The sequence below is a fragment of the Terrapene carolina genome, unplaced genomic scaffold, assembly GCF_002925995.2.
Source record: "Terrapene carolina triunguis isolate 2854851 unplaced genomic scaffold, T_m_triunguis-2.0 Scaffold523, whole genome shotgun sequence".
NCBI classification, from domain to species: domain Eukaryota; kingdom Metazoa; phylum Chordata; order Testudines; family Emydidae; genus Terrapene; species Terrapene triunguis.
The window spans coordinates 287,759-297,578 of NW_020664874.1; positions in this window are offsets into that span (position 1 = coordinate 287,759).

A 9,820-nucleotide genomic window follows, 5' to 3' on the forward strand; every position below is an offset into this window, starting at 1 on the left:
TTCTATGAGTCTATGAAGTCCTGGAGACCCAAACACAACAGCAGCATCAGGCCATGGTACCAGAAAGTCACGGCGAGGATAAACCCGACAGGAAACTGACCAGCCCAGAGTCACTGCCCCAGAAGGAGTGAAACGCAAAATGAAAACAACCTGCGTCCCTGGGGACCAGACAGAGATTCTGGGCTGGCTGCGGCCCCTCGCCTCCCTCCCTGCCCGGGGACTGCGACAGCTGCTGCATGCACCACCAACCCGGAGGGACAGGGCCCAGGCAGGTGAGGCCGGTGGCCTGTGGGAGTGAGCGACTGGCTGGGAAGTCACAGACTCTCCCAGCTTGCGTTACCCTCTGACCCCTCCCCACTCAGGGGCCTGCGCAATAGAATTAAGCTTCTGCCTTGCCCTAGTAAATGCTGCGGGTGCGGAGCCGACGTATGTTCAGGGAGATGCTGCTCGGGGCTAATGTGGTTGCAGACGTCGCTTGGGGAAGGGTTGCTTCCAAGATTGTCGCCGGGGCGGGGCGGAGCAGGGGTCAATGACACGCTGCATCGGCCTAGCCCTGCTCCCACTGAAGTCAAGAGTAAAAGGCCCATAGTTCCCAGTGCCCAGTTACGCTAAGGCCGAGTGACCCTGCCTGGCCCCAGCACCACAACTAGGGCGAGCACCTGGCTCTGCGACGCTCCATTGGCAGATCGGAAACCCAGATCACCCCGTCACCCGGAGCAAACCCGGCTGCCCCAGGCCATGGTAACAGCTGCACCATCCGCCCCTAGGTCACGTGTCGGAGCCGGCCGCCAGGGTCAGTCCCACAAAACCCAAGGGCCGCTGGCTCCGTTTGCAAGAACGCCCCCTGCCAGATTGCCAGGAGTCACACGCACCTGCTCCGTCACTGATGGGAAAGCAAGAGCTGGCTCCACCGTGGGAGCAATTAGATCTCTGCAGGGGGCTGCTCGGGGCATGGCGCTATCAGGAACATAACATATAAGAACGGCCATACTGGGTCAGACCAAAGGTCCATTTAGCCCAGTATCCTGTCTGCTGACAGTGACCAATGCCAGGTGTCCCAGAGGGAATGAACAGAACAGGGAATCATCAAGTGATCCATCCCCTGTCACCCATTCCCAGCTTCTGGCAAACAGAGGCTAGGGACACCATCCCTGCGTATCCTGGCTAATAGCCACTGATGGACCTATCCTCCATGAACATATCTAAGTTCTTTTTTGAACCCTGTTCTAGTCTTGGCCTTCACAACATCCTCTGGCAAGGAGTTCCACAGGTTGACTGGGTGCTGTGTGAAGAAATACTTCCTTTTGCTTGTTTTAAACCTGATGCCTATTCATTTCATTGGGTGACCCCTAGTTCTTGTGTTATGAGAAGGAGTAAATAACACTTCCTTAGTTACTTTCTCCACACCAGTCATGATGTATAGACCTCGATCATATCCTCCCTAAATTGTCTCTTTTCCAAGCTGAAAAATCCCAGTCTTATTAATCCCTCCTCATACAGCAGCTGTTCCATACCCCTAATCATTTTTGTTGCCCTTTTCTGAATCTTTTCCAATTCCAATAGATCTTTTCGAGATGGGGCAACCACATCTGCACACAGTATTCAAGCTGTAGGTGTACCATGGATTTATATAGAGGCAATATGATATTTTCTGTGTTATTATCTATCCCTTTCTTAATGATTCCCAACGTTCCCAGCCAGGCATGGAGGGCGGAGAGCGCCAGGCAGGGAGCGTTGGGTCGGTCGGTTACCCTCCATGTGAGAGAGATGTATGGGAGTGTGTGTGTGTGTGTGTCACCTCTCCCAGTGTGTGTGTGGGGGGAGTGTCACCCCACCCTGTGTGAACCCTAAAGCCTTAAAGATAAGAAGGTAAATAAAAAGAATTCAACTCCGCAGTATTTCTTTTTAACAGTGGCTCAGTCAACTTGATGTTAATTTGAACGTTTGTCCTGAATAGTTCTGATTGATTGCCGCTGAACTCACTTGAATACGAGTAATTTTACCAGGTGTCCTGTATTCAGCATAAGGAAATGTGGTCACCCTAGTTTCAGAGAACTATCCACAGTGACTCCGAGATCTCTCTCGAGTGGTAACAGCTAATTTAGACCTCATCATTGTATATGTAGAATTGGGATTCTGTTTTCTAATGTGCATTACTTTGCATTGATCAACATTGAATTTCATCTACCATTTTGTTGCCCAGTCACCCAGTTTTGTGAGATCCTTTTGTAGCTCTTCACAGTCTGCCTGGGACTTAACTATCTTGAGTAGTTTTGTATCATCTGCAAATTATTTTGCTACGTCGCCCTCTGCGCTGCCATTAACTTTCACTGCAACAGCAAGCTGTGCCTATGGGAGAGGAGTCAAAATAAGTGGGCGGGCCTCTGGGGGAGTGGGAGTGGCCACGTCTGTGAAGGAACGCATGCATTTCCCTCGTAGCCAGGGGTGGAAAGCGCTCAGAAACTCAGGCGCCGGATTTGCACGTTTGAGGAATGATGAATTATTGAAGAGCTCTCCCGGCCGCTTTACTCTCCTTTGCCTACAAACCAAGCCCCTCTGGGATGCATTTGATTAGCGAACGTTTTCATTGTTGTTGCTTTCCCAGCGTCCTTTGTAGCAGAATGTCACGCTGGGAGCTCCACCGCAAAAAGAACCCCACACCAGGCTGGGAGAAGAGAAGAGACAAGGCCAAACCGAGCTGTCCTAAATGTTATAAAGCAAAGTTGCCCCAATCCTACAAACACCATGTTACACCAACCCCCTTATAAACCTCGATAACTTCTCTGAGAAGAGACCCCTTTCATGGATAGCCCATAGCCCCAAGTCAATAGAAAACAGCTGTCAAATCTGTCTATAAAATGCCCAGCGAGCACCCAGGATTTTCTCCTCTTTCCTGAAAGGAAGAAGAGAGACAGGTGAGGTTTTTACCTGGCTAGACGGAGTTCCCTAGCAAGGGGTGAGCTTTCAGGCTCGGAGGAGCACGTACATTCGAGGTTACACGTCTGACAGAGGAGAACACCACGAGCCCAAAGGAATTTGCGGGACTGAAGAGAAGAACCATCCACAGGTGAGGTTCGCGTTCCAAGGACCAGCGAGGTCTGATGCACCTCATCACCCACTGTTCTAGTGCCCAAGCCACACAGGGAGACAAGCGTCTGCTACCAAGCAAGCACTTGAGCTCAAACAGTTGACAGTCCTGCCTGTAGCACCGAAGATCCCAGGTTCAAACCCTTCTGCTGACCCAAGTGAGGAGCCCTGGTAAGGGCAAAGGATGGGCAGTCGGAAGCACCCCAGGTCTAATGACTGCTCTGACACTGACTCACTGGGTGACCTCGGGCAAGTCTCCAATTCAGCCTCAGTTTCTCCATCTGTAAATCGGGGGAATGATACTGACCGGCCGGCCTCCCGAGGGACAGAGCCAGGACCACATGTTGGCGAAGGGCCCGGAGAGAGCAAACCCCTCCATGCTACGACGTGCCCTGAGGAGAGGTGACACTTCGGTCTCCTCGCACTAGCTAATCACCCTCCTCCTGGTCGCAAGCAGGGGAAGGGAACGCTTCTTCCTGCCCACGTCCCATCCTGACAGCTGGGCTGGGGCTGCTGTGGGGCGGGGGCAGGGGCTCTTCTCTCTGGAATCCCCTTGCCTTGATCTGGCAGGCCCCGAGTGCAGCCTGTCAGCTCGGCCGGGCACTGTGACCGCTGGTGCTTTCTGCACTCCCGTTGGCTGACAGCGGCGTGTTCCGGTCAATGGGGTTGGAATGATGAGACCCACGCGGCGAGAAGCGCATCCCAGGCACTGAGCAAATCAATCAGATCAATAAAGTCGGATGTTAGTGAGAAGGGGCTGGAGGCCGGGCCGTAGCTGGAAGCACAAACGCCCCACCCCCCACTCTTGTGCGTGCAGATGGAAGGCGAGCACGTCCCACCTGCACAAAGGGACGGGAGCGATTCCAGGTGCACCCAGGGGCGTCCGTTCCACGCCTGCAAAGAATCCTGTTCCTTTGTGCTTTGGCCCCCGGAGCCACGCATGGAATTGGCCAGCTGGACGGTGCGTGCATGTGTCACCAGTGGATATAGGGAACTTGGACTTTCAGAAAGCCTTTGACAAGGTCCCTCACCAAAGGTTCTTAAGCAAAGTAAGCTGCCACGGGATAAGAGGGAAGGTTCTCTCATGGATTGGTTAAAAGGTAGGAAACAAAGGGTAGGAATACCTGGTCAGTTTTCAGAATGGAGAGAGGTAAATGGTGTCCCCCAGGGGTCTGTACTGGGACCAGTGCTGTTCCACATATTCATCAATGATCTGGAAAAAGGGGTAAGGAGTGAGGTGGCAAAATTTGCAGATGATACAAAACTACTCAAGATAGTTAAGTCCCAGGCAGACTGCAAAGAGCTACAAAAGGATCTTACAAAACTGGGTGACTGGGCAACAAAATGGCAGATGAAATTCAATGTTGATCAATGCAAAGTAATGCACATTGGAAAACATAATCCCAACTCTACATATAAAATGATGGGGTCTAAATTAGCTGTTACCACTCAAGAGAGAGATCTTGGAGTCACTGTGGATAGTTCTCTGAAATCATCCACTCAATGTGCCACGGTAGTCAAAAAAGCAAACAGAATGCTGGGAATAATTAAGAAAGGGATAGATAATAGGACAGAAAATATCATATTGCCTCTATATAAATCCATGGTACACCCACATCTTGAATACCGCGCGCAGATGTACTCGCCCCATCTCAAAAAAGATATATTGGACTTGGAAAAGGTTCAGAAAAGGGCAACAAAAATGATTAGGGGTATGGAACGGCTGCTGTATGAAGAGGGATTAATAAGTCCGGGACTTTTCAGCTTGGAAAAGAGACAATTTAGGGAGGCTAGGATAGAGGTCTATAAAATCATGACTGATGTGGAAAAAGTAACTAAAGAAGTGTTATTTACTCCTCATAACACAAGAACCAGGGGTCACCCAATGAAATGAATAGGCATCAGGTTTAAAACAAACAAAAGGAAGTATTTCTTCACACAATGCACAGTCAACCTGTGGAACTCCTTGCCAGAGGATGTTGTGAAAGCCAAGACTATAACATGGTTCAAAAAAGAACTAGATAAGTTCATGGAGGATAGGTCCATCGATGTCTGTTAGCCAGGATGGGCAGGGATGGTGTCCATAGCCTCTGTTTGCCAGAAGCTGGGAATGGGTGACACGGGATATTCCCTGTTCTGTTCATTCCCTTTGGGACACCTGGCACTGGCTATTGTCAGAAGACAGGATACTGGGTTAGATGGACCTTTGGTCTGACCCAGTATGGCCTTTTTTACGTTCCCTAGGGAAGTCACAACTGGTCACGCGCGTGTCTGTTGCTCTGTCATGGCCTGCAGGCCAAGGGGATAAAAGCTCTAGTATTGCAGCATCAATGGAGAGTCTCCCGGAGAACCTAATGGGATTCTGAAATTCTCACGGGCCACCCTCCCCAGCCTCTGGCGAACCCAACCGCAGCTGGGAGCTGCTTACTTAGCCCCGGGTCGCTGCCTGCCTGGCTCCTAGCCGAGAAGCCCTCGCATCCTAACTGGAGCACCAGGACCCTCCTCTTCGCTGGGGGGGCCTCTCCCCAGGGCCGGCTCCAGGCACCAGCTTAACAAGCAGGTGCTTGGGGCGGCCAAGGGAGAGGGGCGGCACCTGCAGCATTTCGGGGGTGGCAGGTCCCTCACTCCTTCTGGGAGCGAAGGACCTGCCGCTGAACTGCCGCCGCCGATCGCGGCTTTTTTTTTTTTTTCCAATTGCCGCCACCGATCGCAATCAAGGCTTTTTTTTTTGCTTGGGGCGGCAGAAATGCTGGAGCCGGCCCTGCCTCTGCCCTCACCTCCACATACTGGTATCACAGGGGTGCTTGGGCGCTCGGGCTGCAACCGGAACCCTGCTGTGGCGGGAGCCGCCGGGACGTCTCTTCTTGGACCTCATTTGGACGCTTTCCAGTTTATTTTGTTTGAAGCAAAATCCACCCTGGGGCTCTGTGCCGTGGGCAGGGAACTTTCTGCTTTAGGCTTTTGTGTCCGTGCACGACTCAGCCAGGAGTGAGCTCTGGGAAGGGGACACTTTCCGGAAAGCTGTCCCCCCCCACCCCGGGCTCATTCACACACACACACAGAACTAGCTCGCCCCCGCCCCACGAGGGATTAGAAAATGCCATTGGCACATGGGCGGTCGGGATTTTACTCAGCGGCGGCTGCCGGCACCATGGCAGGGAAATGGTTCATCCGAGAGTCTGGGGGGCCCTGAGTCCTCGGCAGTTACAGAGACGCGCCTCACCGGGCCCCACCTCGCACACGGGCGAGCAGACCCTGCCCAACGTCAGCCGGTGAGTTCACGGGCACGGCGTGGAACGGAACCCACCCTAGCGGCCGCCCACTGCGCTGCGCTGCCTCTGGGGAGGTCGCGGTGCAGAGAGAGCGTCTGGCCTGAAACCCGTAAGCCCTGCTCTTGTGCTGCTCATGCGGCTCTGGTAACATCACTTCCCGGAGACACTGCTGCCGCTGTTCCACGCGCAGCGGCCGACGGGGCTGAGCTGGCAGCCCTGGAGCCCGGATCCTGCTGTCGCTGCGTTTGGCATAAACCCAGGAGCTCCCTGGACTCCTCCAGTTTCACCCTCAGCGGTCGGCCCCGTAACGGCGCCATGTCCTGCTCACCCCGGGGTGTGTGAGACTCAGAGCTCTTCCAAAGGAGAGCGGCTCCGAGTGCCTGGACCCGGGGACGCCCGCCCAGGTCCGAGCCGCGCTCCATGCAAGGGAACGGGAGAGAGCAAGGGGCGGCCTTATTCCGTAGAGCGCTTCCCACTCCCAACCACCAGCCGCAGAGTCACGGGCCCGCTGCCCTGCAGGGAGCAGCATTGCAGCCCTACGGGCCAAGGCCCCGCCAGCACCCAGGCACATGCGGTGCCCCAGAGCCTCCCCCTCCAGCCCTGGAGCATGGCCCCCTAGGACCAGCTCGGCAGCTGGGCTCAATCAGTGTCACTCTACGGAGCGCAGAGTTGTGCTGACAGGCCCCCGCTGAGGCTTGGTTATTACAGGACTGGGCCCTGTTGTGCTGGGCGCAGCACAGACACGGAACAAAATGCCGGTCGCCGCCCGCAAAGCGCTGACAACCGAAGACAGACCAAGGGGGGACAACGTGGGCCGGAAGGAGGGGCCGTGGTCTCGGCTCACCGGCTGCCCCGCCCATCATCCCAGGTTCTGTAGGCCTGTTGGCAGAGGACAGGCCTAAGGAGAGGTGTGATGGGGGACAGTGAGGGGGCTCCTCCCACATCTAGGTCTAGCCCCGCCCACGGCTGCTCTCTCCCGCCCCCAGCCATGCCCAAGGAGTGTAGAACCAATGTGAATGAAATTGTTTTTAGTTATTCACTGTACCATTGTAACTTCTGTTCACCATTTCATTAGTTTAGTTTGGAAAAGAGAAGACTGAGAGGGGACATGATAGCAGTTTTCAGGTATCTAAAAGGGTGTCATAAGGAGGAGGGAGAAAACTTGTTCACCTTAGCCTCTGAGGATAGAACAAGAAGCAATGGGCTTAAACTGCAGCAAGGGAGGTCTAGGTTGGACATTAGGAAAAAGTTCCTAACTGTCAGGGTGGTTAAACACTGGAATAAATTGCCTAGGGAGGTTGTGGAATCTCCATCTCTGGAGATATTTAAGAGTAGGTTAGATAAATGTCTATCAGGGATGGTCTAGACAGTATTTGGTCCTGCCATGTGGGCAGGGGACTGGACTCGATGACCTCTCGAGGTCCCTTCCAGTCCTAGAATCTATGAATCTATGAATCTATGATTACACTTGCCATTTTGCCTACATTGTAACTTTCATTACACTTGCCATTTTGCCTACATTGTAACATTGTAACTTCTGTGCAATATTGTAATTCAAAACCCATTTTAAAATGCTGACTCCATTTTGTAGAAGGCTTGTGCTGCAGCCTCCATTTTTGCAAGCCATACTGTAATTTTATTAGTTTAGTTGAGATGTGTGAATGAGGTATGTATGGGTGATAGAATCAACCTCCAGCACCAGCCCGTCCTGATGAGATAAAGTTCAAATACCAACGGCTGAAGAACTAGACAACAGCCCTAACTCAAGCAAGAAGCATCCACCCTAAAAAGAAAAAAACAACAGAAGGAAGATCAAAGCCAGGTCCCAGGCTGACAGTCACGCCTGCAATTAACGGGTGATCAAGCAAACCCAGAGGCGGCCTGACACAGCAAGACCTAGGAACTTTGAATCCAAACTAAACTCCTATAAAAAGGAAGGGTGAGATGAGAGACTTTGGGTAACGTTCTGCTATCAACATCAAGGAGCATCGGTGCGCGCCCGACAGAGACCCGGCTCCTCCTCGTGCTCAGCTTTCCTGGCCAGTTAGCTGCCACGAGCTACGATCCCAAGCTGCGAACTCAAACTACAATCAGGACTGGTAACTATCCAGCAGCTGCAGAACATTTTGGTGTGTGTGTGTGTGTGTGTGTGTGTGTGTGTGTATAAGCATTAAGGTATTTGCTAATAGCTCCAGATTAATAATAAATGTGGCATCTTTATCTTGTCCCCTTTAATAAGATCCTGCTAGTTTTTATTGGTATAACAGGAGCGTCGCTTGCTGTCGACTTTTACTCAGCCTGGAGAGATCAGCTCATGGACCACGTGCCTGGTAGGTGCACCCAGGGGGCAGCATGTGTCCCTCAGGGGCCCAGACTCAGCGCAGTGTCCTCTAAAGTCGGTGACGCTGCCCCGCTGCCCCGAGGGCTGCAGTGGGTGTCGCCGTTGCCAGCGCTGTTATCTCACCAGGTACGGTGATACGGGCGAGGCCACAGCCTGGCACTCAGTAATTACGTTCACCGAGGGAAGGCGGAGAAGGACGTGTCCGGGGCTTTTAGCTGCCCGGGGAACCAATCACTGGGGAGTGGCGAAGGAGACTGGGGAGCACTGGAGAAGTGCAGGCGGTTGGCTAGTACTGCAGTGATGAGGGAGGCTGCAGGTTTGAACTAAGGGGTGCCAGCAGAGTTGGGGGGATGTCCAGGGCTGGAATAGCAGAGATGCGGCCAGTTATGGGGCGGGGTATTGGGACAGCCCAAGACTGGACTAGCGCGGGGAAGCTGTGGGCATCAGTAAGGAAGGGCATCGGCTGAGCTCTGGAGGGCTGGGGAGGTAGCAGGATGTGTGTCGGGGGCATAACTAGACCTGGGGGAGCCCATGATTGGGATAGCAGGAGGCAGGATTCAGGGGCACCAGCTGAGCTGGGAGTTGGTGTGGGGAGCCCCGGGCTGGGATAGCCGGGGGGCTGCAGGTTAGGACTGAGGGGCACCAGCAGAGCTGTGGGGGAACCTGGGCTGGGATAGCCGGGGGCTGCGGGTCAGGAGTGAGGAGCATCGGCAGAGCCGTGGGGAGGGGGGGGAGCCCAGGCCTGGAGTAGCAGGGGGCTGTCGGTCGGCACCGGCAGAGCTGGGGGGACCCCAGGGCTGGGATAGCAAGGGGGCTGTCGGTTGGGACTGAGGGGCACCGGCAGAGCTGGGGGGAACCCAGGGCTGGGATTACCAGAGGGCTGTCAGTTGGGACTGAGGGGCACTGGCAGAGCTGGTTGGAGCCCAGGGCTGGGCTAGCTGGGGGGCTGCAGGCCGGGACTGAGGGGCACCGGCAGAGCTGGGGGGAGCCCAGGGCTGGGCTAGCTGGGGGGCTGCAGGCCGGGACTGAGGGGCACCGGCAGAGCTGGGGGGAGCCCAGGGCTGGGCTAGCTGGGGGGGCTGCAGGCCGGGACTGAGGGGCACCGGCAGAGCTGGGGGGA